Below are 19,479 nucleotides of genomic sequence, written 5' to 3' on the forward strand. Positions count from 1 at the left end.
GGGTAGTGATGATGGGAAACATTAGGTGTCTAAGGAGGAGTGAGCCAGTCCAGATTGTACACTGAGTAAATTAATGCTCCTTTGTAGTGGAATTGGGTCCATGAATAACCCCTGTATTGCCAACCTAGGTCAATTAGAAAGGCCCAGTCTTAAAAAAGCTAAAAGGTAAAGAACTATTTTGGCACATCACTGAAGAGATGCTCTTTGTGAAAGCCTCCCTTCCCTGCTCTAACCCATCATCCACATAGCCACCAAAGTGATTTTCTAAAGAATAGGTCCAATCATGTCACACACTGTCTGTGCCCCCTCTCCAGTAAATAAATAAATAACAAAGCAAAAAAAACTCTCAGAGTTTTCCTGTTGCCCCTAGGATCAAATATAAATTCTTCTATTTGACATTAAAATATCTTCCAAATCTAACCCCTTTCTACCTTTCAAGTATCTTTACACATTATTCCCTTTCTCCTCCAGGATCCAACCATGCTCTTTGTTCTGCAAACATGACTTACTGTTTTTCACTTCCAAGCTTTTGCATTGTCTGTCACTATGTCTTTAATGCATTTCTTCCTCATCTGTGTTTTTAGGAATTTCTAATTTCCTTCAGGATTCAGATTAAGTAGCACATTCTACTTTAAACCTTTCCTCCTCTCCCCTGCTGATAGGAATGTTGTTCCCAAAACTATTTCATATTTATTACGTATATACTGAAATGTGTTCACATTGCCCCACCCCCCATATTAGCATGTGTATTTGAGGGAAGAAATTATTTGATTTAATTCTTTTGATGCCCAGGGCTTATGCAACAACAAAATATATTTAAGATGATATGATCTAAATATTAAAGTACCAACACAACCCAAATTGTAATAAACACATACACACAAAGCTAAAGATGTTTTGATAGTGTTGCTTGTTGGTTTTTCATGTTAAAATTCTTTCCTTGGTTTCTATAAGTAAAGAATTTATTGAAATAGTAAATAAATTGGAGTAGGAAAGAAGATACATTTTACCACTCTCAAAAAGAGGAGACTTCTTGACCAAACAAGAGATAGAGATTCTCATGAAGGGGAAAAATGATAATTTTTTACTATTTAAAATTGAAAAAAAAATTGCAGGTACCAAATAAATGCAATTAGTTCTAGAAGGGAAAGTTACCTGGAGGAAAAATCTTTGAGGCATTTTTTCCTGATAAATGACCAAGAATCTTTTAAGTATATTGTTATATGCAAATACATGTGTATATACACGTATATGTGTGCATATATGCGTGTGGTACGGTACATGGTCTTATACATATGCATATATAATGATATGCATGAACATGCATACATGTACAGAAATATACACACATGCATATATATATACATGTGTACATATACATACATACACATTTATCAATCAAACTACATATATGTATATATGTGAACAAAAACCATTCCTCACTGGGTAAATGTCCAAAGGATAGGTATAGGCAGTTTTAAAAGGAAGAAATGAAAGATATCCACAAGCATGAAAAAAATATGCTCCAAATCCCTCAAATCCCTAAAAGTTCAGAAGACAATTCAGACAAGCAATGCAAATGTTAAACTTATATACTTAAAATATGTATAAATAAAAAATACCAAACTATAAATAATAGAATCCTCTTTTTCTATTCTTCTTTATATATGTAAATCTTCATGTTTGTTGTTTGTGACATCTTTAATAAAATTCAAATTTAATTTTAAAAAATGAACTTGGTTCTATCTTAACAGATAGGAAATGACTAGATACTATGGTAGTCATGTGGTAGTGGTATGTGGTAGTCATATTAGAATAAGCTGTATATATTTATCACCTCAACAATTAGGGTAAAAGTCAAAATCAGCATCAGATAAAAAAATACAAAGATGACAAGGCATTATATACAATTACAATGGCTCCAATTGAATATATACTAATGAGCTACTGATACTGAAAATAGAACTGGATAAAGGAAAAGACTTTGACTTTAATTATTAGCCATGTAAAAATGATCTGTGATTGGTTTAAAGTACTTGCCACAACAAGAAATCGAAAGGAGCCCAGAAACCACTTCTGCCTGGTGCCTAGACTACTTGCCCCTTTCCTCTGACCAACAACTTAATCTGGTTATAGTAAATTACCTGATTTCAAACTGCTGGCTTGGCCTTTGACTTTGCTCTCTAATCCAATTTTTGTTCATACCCTGATTAAAAATTACCCTCTTGGCCCTAAGTGCCTTCTATCACTATGATACCAGCTTAAAGAAAAATTTATTCTGTTTCTCTATTTACCCCTATACTATTCTTTCAGCCTCAATTGGTTCCTCACCCTGTCTTCACACTCAAACTTCACATTACTGTCCAGATACTGGCACAACCTTCCTTAGATCAAATTGTTCAGACCTGACTGAACCTGCACGTAGCAGAAGAGAGTGAAAAAATTAAGGGTGAAGGTACAAAATTGAAAAATATGACTAGAGTTGTAATGACTACATTCATCACCTTAACAAAAATAAATGTATTGTAAATCCAGACTTCTAAAGGCTGGGAGCTAAACATAGTCCTTTCTGCAGATTTATTTAAAAATATAAATGTTTTTGAAGGTGTTGGAGATAGGGTAATAAGAGATTCCTCAATACCTTCCCCTTATTAAAGTTTTATATAAGAAAAAAGCCCATGACTTCTCAGCAGGATTTTGATAAAACTCTCTTAATACAACAGATCCAGTTCTACTATTAAGATACTATCAAACCAGAAAAACAAGACATAGAATTACTACAGGAATGCCAGTGAAAGGAACATTATAAGGAAACAGATCTCTGAATAACTATAGTAACTAATCTTCCTCTTAGAGAACAGAAAAAGAAATAAACTTCCCTCTTTTAAGCAGAGGCAGGGAGCTATGCATCAATAGGCTGTCTCATATTCTGGTCATATCAAAGATTTTTAAAAAGTTGCTTTTCTTTGTTTCAGAGTAGAATCTTGTCCTTGTTTCTATGTAGGGTTAAGGGTGGATAGGGAGGGAAATAGAGGTTAAGTATGTTCAGAAATGACTGTGATATAGAAACAAAAGGTATCAACAAAAGATTTTTTAAATGGAATATACACACACTTTAGAGACAGGAACCGGACATGTGATTTCATTGGTATAGGACACTCCAGATAGGGAAATTCCACCATTACAGGTAGGTATCTCCACTGCAAATTATAGAGTTACCTAGAACACTGGAAGATTAAATAGCTCTATATGACTACATGATTTCATATATATGCATATATGTATATGTATGTATATATACACATACATATATGTATATTTGTATGTTTGTGTATATATGTAAATGTTACATATATAATATATGTAATATCTCATCCTGTCTTTCTATATATGATAAATATGTACAAACCTATACATATACACATACGTACATATACACACAAATACAAAGAGAAAGGCAATATGATATATCACTTCAATATACGTAGGTATTTTTGTTGTATATGTGTATATATATATATATATATATATATATATATATATATATATATATAGCTTATATTATATGTACATGTGTACAATTTATCATATCACAAATGAAAGAAATTCCCAATAAAACTTTTTTTTTTTCAAAAATATTTAGCTGATATTGGAGTGTTTCATTTCCTCTTAGGCACTCATGTCTTATTGAATGACTTTATAGAATTTTCCCTTTGAATTGGCAGGCAACAATTCTTTCTTCATGTTGGTGGTAACACTCTTCCATTAATCAGAAAATGTATGGTGGAAATGTTCTTTTTTCGAAAGTCGTATGTGGGGTTAAGAGTGGGAAATGCATGATAGGAATGATGGATGTTACTTGGCTGTGTCTACCAAAGAGCAAAAAAAAAAGGTTTGAGACAGAACAAACCAGTAAATACAGGTGTGGGAAACTATACAGACAACATATATTCACATCTTATACCTATAAGATCCAAAAGCGCATAATTAATGAGGGGTGTTACCACCAAGTATTTGAAAGGAGTAGCTGGCACTCATCTCAGAAGGACAAGTCTACAATGTCAGTCAATAACTCCCTAAAAGAATTACATGAGATCATATCAGAAGGTGACATGAGCCCCTGAGATGAATAAAAGCATTCTGACACCAACTAAACCTGTTTGGAAAAATGTTTCATTGGGAAATGCTTTCATTTATAATGCAATAAACTTTACACCTTTAGTTCAAGGTTAATATTCTTAAACCATGCAGCTGAAGTGACTCTTGATATAACAAGAAATAGCAAGATCCTTTGGACCATAACCTTAGGGAAAATAACCTATCGAGCTAAACTTTCTTAGCTCTCAAGATCTTACATATATTTTCAATATGATGAGCTAATCAGAATAGATTTTCAGTGTCTTCATAAAAATGCTATTTTAATAATTACAAGATGGGCATTGTTAATAACAGATTTTAAAGAGCTGTTTCCCCTACTTTCCAGTCTACTCAGATCAGGCCAGCAAAGAACTAGTTGAATAGTTTGGATTATATCATAGGATATTAGTATTAGAGAAACAAAGGGACCTTGGAGGCCATCCAGTAGATCCCCCTTCATTTTATAAATGAGGAAATGGAGTTGTGACTGTAACAGCAGTAACAAGTTAAGTGACTTGCTTAGGGTCCCAACAGTCCCAACAAGCAGAAAGTATCTTAAGCAAAAATGCCAAGCTAACATAGAGATAAATCTCTCTTTTGTTATAAGTTCCTTCAGTTAGAATTGAGCAAATCAGATCTGAAAGAGGAAATTGGACAGTTTCATGCAATGAAAAATGCTCTCCTCTTCACACAACGTAAACATAAGTTATAGAATCCATGCTTTACCTCATTTTCTTCTTCCATCGTGAGGTTCCCTTTTCATCTTATAATCTTAATGTATTGCCTGGGTATAGAATGATTTCAAAAAGAAAGGTGGCGCTTTCCAAAGATTCTTCTTTTTAATGTATTCTTACAGCTAGTTATCTTCGAATCAAGCGAAAGGAGGCAGAGTATGGGATGAGTTTTGAATTTGAAGACAGAGGACCTGAGTTCAAATTCTAGTTATGTTGCTCACTACCTGTGTGAGTTTGGGCAAATCATTTAATGACTATCTTTTGCCTTTCTTTGTATCCTAAGTGCTTAGCACAGTTCCCAGCATATAACAGGAGCCTAAAAATGCTTATTGACTATATATTTGCCTTCCCTGGGCCTCAGTTTCTCCATTTATAAGATGAGAGGGTTAATATAGATGGCCTCTAAATTTCTTTCTGGGCAGATAGGTGGCACAGTGGATAGAGCACCAAGCCTTGGGTCAGGGAAGTCCTGAGTTCAAATTTGACCTCAGACACTTACTAGCTGTGTGACCCTGGCCAAGTCACTTAACCCTGCTTGCCTCAGTTTCCTCATCTATAAAATGATCTGTAAAAGGATATGGCAAACCACTCCAGTATCTTTGCCAAGAAACTCCCAAATGGAGTCATGAAGAGTCAGATGCGACTGAAAAACAATTGTCTTTCTATATTAATATCTATGATTCTATGATCAAAAATGTTCCAGACCAATGTGTCTTTTGAATTCTCTTCACCTCAAGTGGGATATACGTAGATGCTCAGGACATTAGAGATCATCTACTTCTACCTTTCATTCTATGGGTGAGGGAACTAAGGCTTAAAGGTTTAAGTAACTGGCCCAAAGTAATAAACATTGGAGGTGGGGTCTCAACACTAGATTCTAGAGTCAGTGCTTTTGAACTTGGAACCAAGATATTTGTGTCTTTTTTTTTTTTTAGCTTTGCTACTCACTAGATATGTGAGCTTGGGAAAATCACGTGACCTGAGACAATGCAGAATAATGCAAATAATACTGACTTTGGACTCAGAAAATTTGCTTTTAACTCCTTAGTAGCTAAGTGATCTATGGCAGAGGAGAGAAGCCTATGGCTTCGAAGCCACCTGTGACCCTCTAGATCCTTAAGTATGGCCCTTGACTGAATTCAGACTTGATGGAACAAATGGCTGCAGGTTGGCCACTCATGATCGGGGGGGTGGGGATTGAATTCCATAGGACATGCTCCTTGAGACCATGTCCTCATTTATGAAATGTTAATAACATTGCTTATGTTATTCACTATATGGGGGAAGTATGAGAAAAAAAACTCTTTGTATATAGTAATGATGCATATACATATGAGATAATTATAACTTCTTTGATCCTTGTCTTTTTTTTAAATCCATGAAATCCTGAGGTTAGATTAAGCATTCTCCTGGGTTCATTAAAGTTGTAACTTTTTCTGATTCTGTGAAATCGACCATAAATGGAGGTTGAGCTGTGTGTGATGAATGGGCATGTTACCATGGTTTGCCCAATTGAGCTAATGAGTAAAAAACTATATTTTAAAAATTAGGATTAGTAGGAAGCTTTCTCATTAGAAGTATGATGCTAATCCCCTAATCCCCAAATATCCTTATGAGCATAGATAACAATAATTTCTCTTTTCTTTTCCAGATATAAAACTTTAGTTCTGTGGAACCATATTGTTTAGGACAAGCTTGTAATTTCTCTTGCTCTACCTTCCACATCACTGGCTGCTGTGGCCAGTCAATGAGGTAAAATTCCCAGAGCTAGAAGTAGGATTTTTTTTTCACTGAGAGCAAGAAGAGTTGAATGGGTTTGAGGTGAAATTCGTCAGCATAGAGAAAAATCTGACTATCGGTGCATTTGCACCAGGAGAAGAGGAGGTCCTGTCCTTAAACCTCAGAAGAGTTGGAAAGGAAAATGAGCCCCACAATCACAGTAAAAGATGATGAGACTGTAGGGGTGGCAATTAGAGGAGGAGTGTCATGGAAAAGCAGAGGACTAAAAGGCAAGGTGTGGGTATGACAGTGCCTGTAGCAAAGATATGTCTCTCTCCACCCCCAGCATTCCAGCACCCTGAGACAAGGTGCTGTTTGTCTCATGCTAGTGATAGTTTGGGGGATTCATGACTACTACAAATCACTTTCTTGCTATTTATAGATGTGAAATGCCACTTTTCCAAGAGATGCTTATCTCCCTGAATTTTCCCATCATGGAATTTCATGTCATTTTTCATTCTCTATCAGACAGATAAAGGTAGCTCCCTAAAAAACAATTTTAAATAAGGTACTTCATATATTTAACATGAATGAACATGATTTCTAGAATTACTTCTACACAATCCCTCCATTGCAGTATTTCTCAAGGCATTAAAGAAAGCACAAATCTTAAAAAATATCAAAGCATCTTTTCACATTTAATTTACAGTTGTTGGGTGGCACAATACTGTTTGAGAGACACGAAGCTTCAATAAGCAGAGAAATCTAATGGGTATATTCAAAAGGTCCCTAAGCTACAATGGTGAACACAAATAGAAAATACATCCATGTGGTACGTAGCATAGAGAAGAGCAGAAACTGCCAGCTAAAACGAGAAAGTTGAAGAGTTTTTAAAGATGATCTTTTTACATTCACCAAAACTTGAGACTATATAAATACATCAACAGAATTTTTTATTACAGTATATTACAATGAATAGAGGTAGCCATGCAGTTTATTTATTTAGTGAAAAGTATTTATATTCTCAATTTTATTTCATGAATATAAAAAGCAAAGGTCAATCTTTTAAGTAATATATTTTCTATTACTCTATTTTTTCATATGTACTCAATGTCTCCAGTGTCTGTGATGCCCAGAAAAGCAAGCAATATAATAGATAATAAATAGCTAACAAACCAGCTAATATCATAACAGTAATTAACACAAAGTCTTAAATATGTGTGTATGTATTTTTTTCATTTCCAAACCCATTCGTAAACCAAGACCTGAAAGACTGAAGTTGCACCCTAAAGATAAAGATTTCATGATTGCCAATGTTATTCTGAGAAGATTGTAAATGGAATGGAAATCTTGGAATCTTTAATAGAAATTCTCAAGCACAACTTTGCTAACTTTAGGTTTTGTGGATGACAAGTTCTTGAAGATTCCCCATTCAACAAATATATAGACACACACTATGTATGTATGTATACATCTGTGTATGTATATGTATATATGGAGAGACAGAAAGAGAAAGGAGGGAGAAGAGAGGAGAGGAGAGGAGAGAGAGAACAAAGAATGGCCCTAAGGCTTTCATTCCTCCTCCATAAAAAAAGCAAGCCAATCTAATTTTAAAATACATTTATTGTACTTAACTCAATCCCACATTTATTAATAAACTACTGTGCATAGCATACATTGATAAATCAGTTGTTAAATACTGTTCTTTCTCTACATTTTTCAAAGTATACCTCATCTTCTGATCACTTACCCATCTAGCACCCTTTTAGGTCCTTATCACCTCTCACCTATTCTATTACAACAGCCTCCATGCCTTAATTCTCTCTGCTCTCCAAGTCATCCTCCAGACCACTAACAAAAGAATTTTCCTAAAGCATAGTCCCGACCGTGTCACTCACCCCACTCAAGAAATACCAGTGAATTCCTATCGCTTCTAAGATTAAATATGATATCTTCTGTGATTTAAAGCCCTTAACAACCTGGCCCTTTCTTACCTTTCTAGATTTCTTATATATTGGTGCCTTCTATGCACATTACACACACAGTCACTCTGGCTGACTTGCCTTCCTCATGTATGAAACACCAACTTTCACGTCCGTTTTCCATGTCTGTGACTTTCCGCTGGCTTCCTCCCTGGCCTGGAATGCTCTCTCTCCTTACATCTGGTCTTAGGCTCCCTGACTTCTTTAATTCCTTATTTTAACTGCTACCTGCCATAAAAAAGTTTTGCTCAGTTCATCCAAATACTAGTAATCTCTGAGATTACCTTCCACTGATTCTTTATGTAACCAATATATACACCTCTTTGTGAACATATTCTCCTTATAATATAAGCCTTTTGAGGACAGGAAGTTGCCCTCAAAAAAAAAAAAACTCCAGGAGTTTTTTGCCTTTTCCTTGCTTTTTTAATGAACTTAACAAGGTGCATAGCACATAAGAAATGCCCAAGAAATGCATATTGATTGACTGAAGTAATACAAAATAAATGTATTAGAATTGTTCAAAGTGCATATGAAGTCTAAAGAAGGAAACTTCATCAGCAACGGAAGACATTGGGGAAAGTTTTATATATATGAAGTGACATTTAAGTTGTTCTTTAAAGGAGGAAGAGGAAAAGGAGAAAGAAAAAGAAGATAGCTGTTATTTAGCATTTTAAAATTTCCAAAGGATTTCACACAAAATGCCACATTTGATCTTCATTATAATTTTGTGAGTAAGGTAGTACAGGTATTAATAACTCCATCATACATGCATAAGTGGAGGATCTCAGAGGTCAAGTGATTCTCCCATATAAAGGAAATGCAGACCCATGTCTTTCTCTTACTTAACCACAGCAATCCTTCATGATGCTTGAAAAACAAAAGTAGGAATATTCTCTCTTTTCACCATCAGATTTTATTTCCTCTCCCCTCTTCCTCAATCATTGCAGCACTCTAACACTCTCAGTCTTGACTTAATATATGCACCCTACCAATTTTTACACTCAAAAAGCAAGTATTTAGAACTATCAGTATTATCCTTTTTCTTCTTCCTTTGGTCTAGGCTGCCTGTTTTTACCCCCAAGGACTGCTGTGAGGATTCATTGAGATAATATTTATAAAGTGCCCCAGCACAGGATAGGCCCTTAATAAATGATTATTTGGAGAAGGGGAAAGGTGAAAGGAATAAGCACTTACATAGCACGTAATGTGGCAGGCACTGTGCTGTTTTGTTTTGTTTTTTAAACAAATGTTATCTGACAAAAACCTTGTGAGGTTGTGCTAGTATCATCCCCGTATCAAAGCTGAGGAAGCTAAGACAAACAGAAGTTGAATGACTTGCCCAGGGTCAGAAAGATAATTTGTATTTGAGGCTACATTTGAACTCAGGTCTTCCTGACTCCACGAGCAGCATTCTGTGCCACCTGAAGCTTATTTCTTTCTTTTTCATTCCCTCTCTCTCTCCTTCCTTCCATCCTTCCTTCTTCCTTCCCTTCCTTCCGTCCCTCTTTCCTTCCCTCCCTCCTGTGTTGGTAAGCAAAATGGGCTCTAAGCACTTAGTTCAACCAAGTCCCCTTGAAGAGTTTGGCCTTTGTTTCCTTGATTAGATTTGGGAGTCCTTGGTGGCCTCCTTGCCTCAGGGGAGGGCCTAGTTTACACATGATTTTGAGTGACATGTTTGGGACATCAGAGGCTTTTAGACTACATGGGTTCAAGTCACCTCTTTGTGACAATTCTAGGTCATGTCAGGGAGTCGAATATGTGATTCACCCTTGACCCTGAAAAAGATATAAAACCAGGGATTGGCTTTCTCTTTTTCGGCGCTCTTACCCACAGCAGTGGTGGCGCGAGTGACTCTGGGCCAGCCCTCATTATGAGCTCCCGGGCTGAACCTGGATATTGGTAACTATGAATCTGTATTTGGTCTGTCTGTCGATGTTTGTAATTTGTTTAGGGCTCTCACTCTTGGTGGCGTGTGGAGACTCCGGGCAGCTGTAGCTAAGAAGCCCTCCAGCTCGTAAACCCAGATGTTGGGACTTTGTTAAACTCTGGTAACTATGTATTGGGATTTGAATCAGACAATGTTATGTTTGTACTTTCTATTTTGCTCTGAAGTTCAGGGTGCTGATCTTTTCCCCTGAACTAAGTGAATGATATTTGTATGCTGAATTAAAGTAAGCTTGTCAACCCCTTAACGTTGCTTTCCTTACTAAAGCAGATCAAAAGAACCTGTGCTTTTGCAGCATGCTGGTAGCGTTCTTGTTGTTGGACTTGTGTTAGTCTTTCACCCCCACAACTACTGCTAGCCGGATTATTGAAACACCTCCCTCCCCCCCTTTCCTTCATTCCTTCTTTCCTTCCTTCCTTCCTTTTTATTTGGAGCTGGGGGATATAGCTGACCATAGGTATGTCATCTATGGTCATAGATAGATAGATAGATAGATGGATGGATAGGTGGATAGACAGATAGATGAGGAAAACTCATCCGAACAGTTTTTTTTTAAAGAAAGTTAATTTCTATGTAGGCACATAACGTTTACCAAGTATAGTAGTTAAGATCTGCACCCTCAGGGGGTTCCACATCACACTTAGAACATGGTGGCAGGAGCAGTGAGTCAAGCAATATGGTTCAATCAAATAAAGCCACTTATTCATTCCTGAAATAATTTTATGTTGCTACCATATAATTGACAGTCAAGAGGAGGAAAAAGTTTTTGATCCAGTCAGTGGCCCTGTTGAAATTCACCCTGAACTGAGCCAGTCTGATTATACTATTATATAAAGATGGGTTAGATCAATTAAGAGAGAAATAAAGAGCAAGACTAGCTAACATTATCTTTGTCTTGCCCATGAATAAAATAGGATAGAATTTGGGAAATGTATGTCTAAGCAAGTATTTCCATCAGAGAGCTGACACAGGAGCTTCTCACCTAGAGAACAATGAACATAAATGTTAAAGCTTAGCATGCAATTAGTTGCAGCCACACTGCAAGACATACACCATTTCATGTCACAGCAGTTCTAACTCTCCCCTACTACAAATTACCAGTAATTTTCTGCTTTCCATATGCCATATATGCATAGCATTAAAAGATAATTATTGGGGCATTATCTCAAAGGCACAATTTTGCTAGATTTTTGAACGTTGAACGTTTTTGTAACAATCCAAATGTCCACCATTATCAATTGCATTTTTTTTCATTTTTTTCCTAAACAAAATTAATGTAGTTCATTTAAGAGAACAAAAGGCATTTTAGGAGTTTTATTTCTGAGTCAACACATCAGTGGAGGCAGTGATTCTCCAATTTATATATAGCCCCCTCACCCCCACCTCCCTAAGCTTTCCAATATTCTGTGACTATAGTATTACACATTACAGATTTTTTAGATAAATTAAACCAGAGCAAAATTTATAATTAGTACTGAGTGGGTGTAGTGTTAAGAGCTAACAAAGCAAAGAGGAAAAGTAGAAATCCTTTTTTTTACACATACAATTCAGGTAACTTCCAAAGTTGGTTCTCAGGTGATGTCTGAGACATTCAATTTGCTTAAAGCATTATTTATTTTGAGAAATGAACACTATCTTCCACATCTTATAGAAGCCTCTCTTTACTAACTACAGTTTGAGGGAGATATTCTGACCCTTGTCTAAGTATCTCTTTCAGGAAATACTGTACATATGTTCAAAAAGTATTTTGATAGTTTTAAAAATAAGCTATGATGTTTGAAAGAAAAAGATGACTCAAAGAAGCCTCCTTAAGAGACAGACTGAACCATGCAGCCACCTGCCATTGTCTAGTAATCTCAGTTGAGGAAAGTCATATGCAAGGATTGGTTTAGAAAGTCAGGGAAAGTACAGTGACCTTTTCATAGTTGCCCAACATTTATATAGCCCTTTAAGGTTTTCAAAGCGCTTTACAAATATTAACTCATTTTGTGCTCACAATCACACTAGGAGGCAGGTGCTATTATTATCCTCATTTTACAGAGGAGGAAACTCAAGCAAACAGAAATTGTGACATTATCTAGGTCTAGGATCAGATGGCTAGTAAGCATCTGAGGCAGGATTTGAACCCAGATCTTTCTGACCCCAGATCCAGTGTTCTTTCTATCCAAAGTACCACTAGATGTCTCTGAACTTAGAGAGTTCTCCCTTCCACATAGTGGAAACAATTTTATCTAAATAAGTATCCTTTTGAACCCTAGGAGTCAGATCCTTTATAACTTTTGTCCCCAACAAAAGTGTTTTATTGGTTTTTTGGTTCACAAACGTCTCACTGTAATCTCACCCTGGGCTTGACCCACTGAAAGAATTACAGTTATCCCTTCTACATGAGGGGTGCAAGGGCTCCTGTGATCTGGAAAATCCATGTAAAATGTTTTGACCCTCCCTTTGTACCAGAGAAATCTGATTTCTTTTTCTTTCATGGGGTGCTTACAGTACCTTATTATAAAATTTGGGTCAAGTATTTGGTCATAGGTTCTGTGTCATCTGTTGGCCTTTGTATGTTGTTTGTGACTTCTTGAAAACTCCTCAAAAATTCCCATCTAATTTATTATGTCAACTCACCATATATTGAAAACACAATGGGGAAAGTCACTATTTACCACAGTAACAGGCTGTTCTAGATCAGAAAGGCATCATCACAGGCCAATGAGAATTTCCCTAGAACCTCCAAAATTAACTCCCCATAGGCTGGACCAGTTTTTCATGCTTCACAAAAGTTAAGAAATATTGATGCCTGCTTAAAGGATGAGCCTAACTTACATAAAACAGGTGGCACTCCTCCCACATATATCATGAACAGTTTTATAAAGCAAAAATAATCACAGGAACTATTAAGGTGAGGTTAAGTATATGATTGCAAGTCTTTATTTTATGGCAAAAAAAGTTTCTTTGTGTTTTATGAGATTGAAAATTATATTGGCAAAAAAGATTGTATTTCCTTAAAATGTAAGAAGAAGTAAAGCCCAAAATATTGTTATCCCAATGAAATGTACACTGTTAGAAGTTCTCCCCCAAAATTGTTTTTATGTCTACCCTTAGTAAATTTCCTAAGGATAGAAGTCATCCCATAGTTCTACTGTAGGTGCTGCCACTTCATATAGTAGGTGCACAATAAACAAATATTTTATTAATTTATTTTTGCTGCTAAACCTTATTAACCCCCAAAATATTCATAATGTTGAGCTGGTGTCTGAAAGATTTTTCATGCTTGTCCTCAGCATCAAATGTTTTCTCTATGGTCCTTTTCTCTACTCATATGCTTCTGTAATAAGCTCCAATAAGGTAATGAAATGAGACACTTATACATGATTTGACAGTTCACAAAAGGAGGTTTATTTAACCATTGCCTAGATAGTCAACAAGGTTACGATGCTCAGCTCAGTAAAATGTGGGGCTTCTCACCTCCAAATGGAACTTCCTCTGCTTAGATACGGTAAGGGGTGGTGATTAGACTGGCCTCGGTATATCCATCAAGTTTGAGTGGCCTGGACTCCACTTAGTATAAGATTTTGAGTTTTTGTTTTGTTTTGTTTTCTAATGTCCTTAAATAAGTAGGAATCCACATCAGTGTAGCCTAAGGTAATCAGTAAGCTGAAAAACAACCAGCTTATTTTAGCTTTAGCCCCCTGGGCTGACATATCTTTGGTACAACTACCTTGGCTTTTGGCAAAAGAACTACCCTAATCTTTGTGGGGAGAAGGGGATCCAAAACATACACACGCACACAAAAATATTGGGCAGGTAGGTGGCACAATGGATAGAGCGTCTGGCCTAGAGTCAGGAAGACTCATCTTCCTGAGTTCAAATCTGACCTCAGACACTTATTAGCTGCATGACCCTGGGCAAGTCACTTAACCTGGTTTGCCTCAGTTTCCTCATCAGTCAAATGAACTAGAGAAGGAAACAGCAAATCAATCACTCTCGTATTTGACAAGAAAACTCCAAATGGGGTTACAAAGAGTCAGACACAAGTGAAATGACTAAAAAACAACAAAGATATTAACAATTAGATCTAAAGATTCTTTTACTTAATATCTACAAACTCCATAGTTTGGATCATTGCTGGAAGTCCATCCTCAAATTATCAGTAGAGATAACTCATTTAAGCAAAGTTCAATGAAAACAGGGATAATTTTTGGCCGGCGCTTCCTAAATTTACATATAATCATTCGGAGTGCTGGTTTTGAAGTCAGAGGATGGGGTAAAGCTGTTGATGTCCCAGCCCGGGGATCCACTATAAACATGTGGGAAGCAGTTTCACCTTGCCTTTCGTCTTGGAGTCTAGTTTGGAAAACATCTAGTCTTTGCATCGCAGAAGGTGACTGAAATAATACTTTAGTTAGCACCCGATTAAATTGTGTGTGTGTGTGTGTGTGTGTGCGTGTGTGTGTGTGTGTGTGTGTGTGTGTGTGTGTGAGAGAGAGAGAGAGAGAGAAAGAGAGAGAGAGAGAGAGAGAGAGAGAAAGAGATAGAGGCAGAAAAAGACAGAGACACAGAGACAGATATGAAACGGAGAGACACAGACAGACAGACAGAGAGAAACAGAGATAGAAAGATGTGAGACAGAGAGACACAGAGAGATGGACAGCCAGAGACAGAGATTGTCTCAGTTTCCTCAACTTTTAACTGGGGATAATAATAGCATCTATGTGCCAGGGTTTTTCTGAGAATCAAATCAGATTTTGTGTGGGTATATATACATATACACATCTATACATATACATATATGTACACACACATGTATGTGTATATATTATATATATATATATATACATATTAGAGAGAGAGAGAGAGAGACAGAGAGAGAGAGACAGAGTTCTTAGCACATTGTCTGGCACATAGTAGGCACTATATAAATGCTCTCTTCTCTTCCCCTCTTTATCCTTTCCTTCATTCCATATATAAAACTATCCATGCACATATCATTTTTTGTTCCCCCCCCCCAACCTCCACTATCCTTTTTTCTTCTCTCACTTCTCTGATCTTCTAGTACCTGGAATATCCTCTGACATTTATTGTTTCATGACCCTGGACAAGCCACTAACCCTCTCACTGCCCCAGGAAACTCTCACTCTGCAAATTGAAGATTTGGCATTCTGCTCTGCTTGGTAGAAAGAGTTCATGCACTATCAAGCTCCCTGCAGTAACAGGTCTGGATCAGAAACAACCCCAAGACTCCCCAGTTTGTTTCTATATCCAGTGGTCAGTGCTGAATATATATGGTTCATACTTATAAGAACATAAAAAGTTTCTGACATATCAATGCCAACACTAGTCTGGTACTTCAATGGACTCACACAAGTTTGATAGAAACTTTCCTGCCTCATAGAATGTCTTCCATTGCAGAAGCCACAGTTCCTGCTTTCAAAAGGAGAAAAATTATCTTATGAACTCTGATCCAGTCTAATTATAACATCCCTGTTTGCACACACAGGAATACGAGAGAGAGAGAGAAAGAGACTAGAGAGAGAGAGAAATTTGTAAGCAGGAAGTCAATCAGTATATACAAGATAAGAAATATTATAGACAAAAGATGTCTCAGTATTTTTTTCTGAGTAAAATAAAAAAAAATCACATATTATTTAACTGGGACAAAAATCAAACTATTAAGGGTAGAGGTCAAAGCATTCCAGGATTTACAAAATAGACTTTAAGAGAAATAAAATCCATTTCTCTTTCCAAAATATAAAAGCCAGAGGCACTAACTATTTGAGTGGTGAAACTGATGGCAAATAGAGCAATAAATAAAGTCTTTGTTTACCCAGCTCAGCGTCCAGCCAAAGCTGAAAAAAGACTAAAAGTTTTGGTTTTCAGATCAGTGTGACTGTTCAAGTGAAATATAGTTGGGGAAACAGAAAACTGCCTTGGGAGATTAGTGTTAATAGGCTGTTAATAATAACTAGGATGAACAAACCAAATTGTCTAATGGTTATTTTAAATATGTAATTGAACTAAAATGATTATTTAATGAGGAAAAAAAGGTCATAAACAGTGGAGGAGCAGAGAAAAGCAGATTATTAAACTCCCTTTAAGGCTACGTTTTGTTTGTTCCATAGCTTGGTGTAAATTATGGTCTTGATTTTAACATGTCATAGAGCGTTTAGATTTCATTGGCTGCTGAAGAAATTTTTCAAAGTCATCACCTCCCCTCCCTGCATATAATAGCAGAGGATTTACCGTGAACTTCCTTCCCGCATTACTACATCTACATACTAAAATTTGAACTTCACATTATCACTAGTTTGCCCAGAAATGCTATGGCAGCTATATTAATTAGCAACGTCTTTACTCGCTACGGTTGATGGATTATAGAAGAAAATAACCAGACCCTGGGGCTTTACACCTTCAGTCTTAGAATGCAATGCAGTATGACAATGGATGATTTGATTTGTGAATGGGACCCAAGAAAAGAGGATAGCTTAATAGAAATGTTAAGGCCCTCAGAGATGATCTAATTTAATCCCTTCAGTTTATAGATGAAGAAATAGAGGCCCAGAGAGATTAGGATACCTGTCAAGGTAGTTTGTGGAAAATGAAGATGAGACTAGGGTTATTTGTGAATATGAAAGTGAACTCTGTTAGCCTGGAGTCCCTTAATTATACATATATATATATGTGTGTGTGTGTGTGTGTGTGTGTGTGTGTGTATGTATATATATATATATATATATGTGTGTGTGTGTGTATATATATGTGTATATATATACATATATATGTATATATATACATATATGTGTGTATATATATATATATATATATATATATACTTATTTTTCTAATTATACAACTAAAATGGATATAAGAACAGAGAACCCCAGAATCTGAGTTGGAATGGACTTGTAATTAAATTCATGCCTGAACAAAAACTTCCTTTAAAATAATCCAGCCAGTGATTATTCAAATTTTATTGAAGACTCTCGGGTGGCGTGACCCTGCTACCTCCTAAGATACTCCTTATTACTTTGAAATAGCTTAGAGTTGAAAGCGAGATGTTTTGCTTCTTTTCTGGTATCAAACCTAATTTGCCTCTTTGAAATTCTACCCATTTGTTTGCCCTTTGTGGCTAAACAAAAAAAAGTCTAATTTATTTCAGGTGGCAACCCTTCAAATAATTGAAGACAGCTAGAATGTTGTCCTTAATTTTTGTTTTCCTATAGGAGAAAATCCTCACATTCTTCAACTAATCCTTATATAGCATGTGTTTGTTTAACATATTTTATTTTTCCCTAATTATAGGCTAAAAGTTTCTTTTTGACATTTGGATTTTTTTTTAAAGTTTTAAGTTCCAAATTTTATCCCTACCTCCCTCCATTCCCTTTCTCCCTCCCTTTCCTGCCTCCCTCCCTTCAGACTTTCCCCTCCTGAGACAGTAAACAACCTGATATGTTATACATAGCATATGTTCTGTTGATGAAAATTGATTTGTTTATTAGTTGCTAATATTTCTTTCAATATCCTCACCCCACCAAAAAATTCTGTTACTTATTAAAAAACACATCAACAAACTGTAGTACTTGGTGTACAAATATGGTGCTTGTTCAGAACCACAGGACTGAGACAAAATATATCTTATTATTATTGGACTGGATTTATGTTTTCATTGATGGAGGCAACTTCCAATGAATGCTTCCAAAAACCAACCCACTTTACAGATAAAGATCAAGAACTGTGCAGCAATTTTTAGTCTTAGAGTTTTGCCTGGGGTCAGTGAGAGGTTATGAGACTGAAATGAAGTAATGCAGTCAGTTTGTTTCAGAAGTGGTACTTCAATTCAGGTCTTTTAAACTCTGAAATCAGGTCCCTATCCATCTCCATCATGCTACCTCTAAGGTTCAGGCCTATTTCTTCAGAGTTTTTGAAATTTCAAGAGAAACACATTTTATATTTTGAGGAATTTTTTCCAATTTTGGGAAAGTCTTCAGTGAATTTTATCAAGACTCATGTTTCCATTATTCTTTCTAATCTTCCTAAAGTCACCCTCCTACTCAAAAAATACCAGTTCCTTTGGATCACCTCCAGGTTCAAAAATAAAATTCCTTGTTTGGCATTCAAAGCCCATTGTGACCTGGCCCCTACTACCTTTCCAATCTTCTTACACATTACAATCCCTTCTCTAATATATTCTTCAATCCAGTGACACTGGCCTTCTTAATGTTCCTACGAACCAGACACTCCATCTTCTGCTTCTGGGCATTTTCACTAGCTGTCCCCCATGTTTAAAATATTCTCCTTCCTCAACTCTGCTTCCTGGCTTCCTTGTTTTCTTTCAATTCTCAGCTAAAATTCTGCATTTAATGTGAAGCATTTCCTGAACTCCTCTAATTCTAGTGCCTTGCTTCCACTGATTATTTCTAATTATCCTGTATACAGCTTGGTTATACATAATTGCTTACATGTCATCTCCCCCATTAGACTATAAGCTTCTTGAGAGCAGGTAGTGTCTTTTGCTTTTGTTTTAATCCCCCAAACTTAGCACAGTGTCTGGCACATAGAAGCCACTTAAGAAATACTGATTGACCAGCTAACTGCTTTCTGCACATTAGAAAGTGCATCATAGAGGGTGTCCCAAAATTCTTAGTGCAAATTCCACACTAAGACTTTAGGGACACCCTATATCCATTCCCTCATTTAATCCTCAAAACATCTCTTGGAGTTAGGTAGAGAGCAAATACCATTTCTTGTGCTTTAGAAATGAGGATGTTTAGGTTCAGAATGGTTAAATGACTTGGACCAAGATCACATAAGGTAGCAAGCAGCAGAAACAGATCATAGATTGGAAGCTGGAAGAGATCCTCTAGAGGCCATCCATATGTGTTGTCTTCCTTGTTGGAAATGTGAGCTCCTTAGGCGTGGAGACTGTCATTCCCATTTATATCCCTGCCGCTTAGCACAGTGTCCTACG

Source organism: Trichosurus vulpecula, chromosome 7, assembly GCF_011100635.1.
Source record: "Trichosurus vulpecula isolate mTriVul1 chromosome 7, mTriVul1.pri, whole genome shotgun sequence".
Taxonomy (NCBI): Eukaryota; Metazoa; Chordata; class Mammalia; order Diprotodontia; family Phalangeridae; genus Trichosurus; species Trichosurus vulpecula.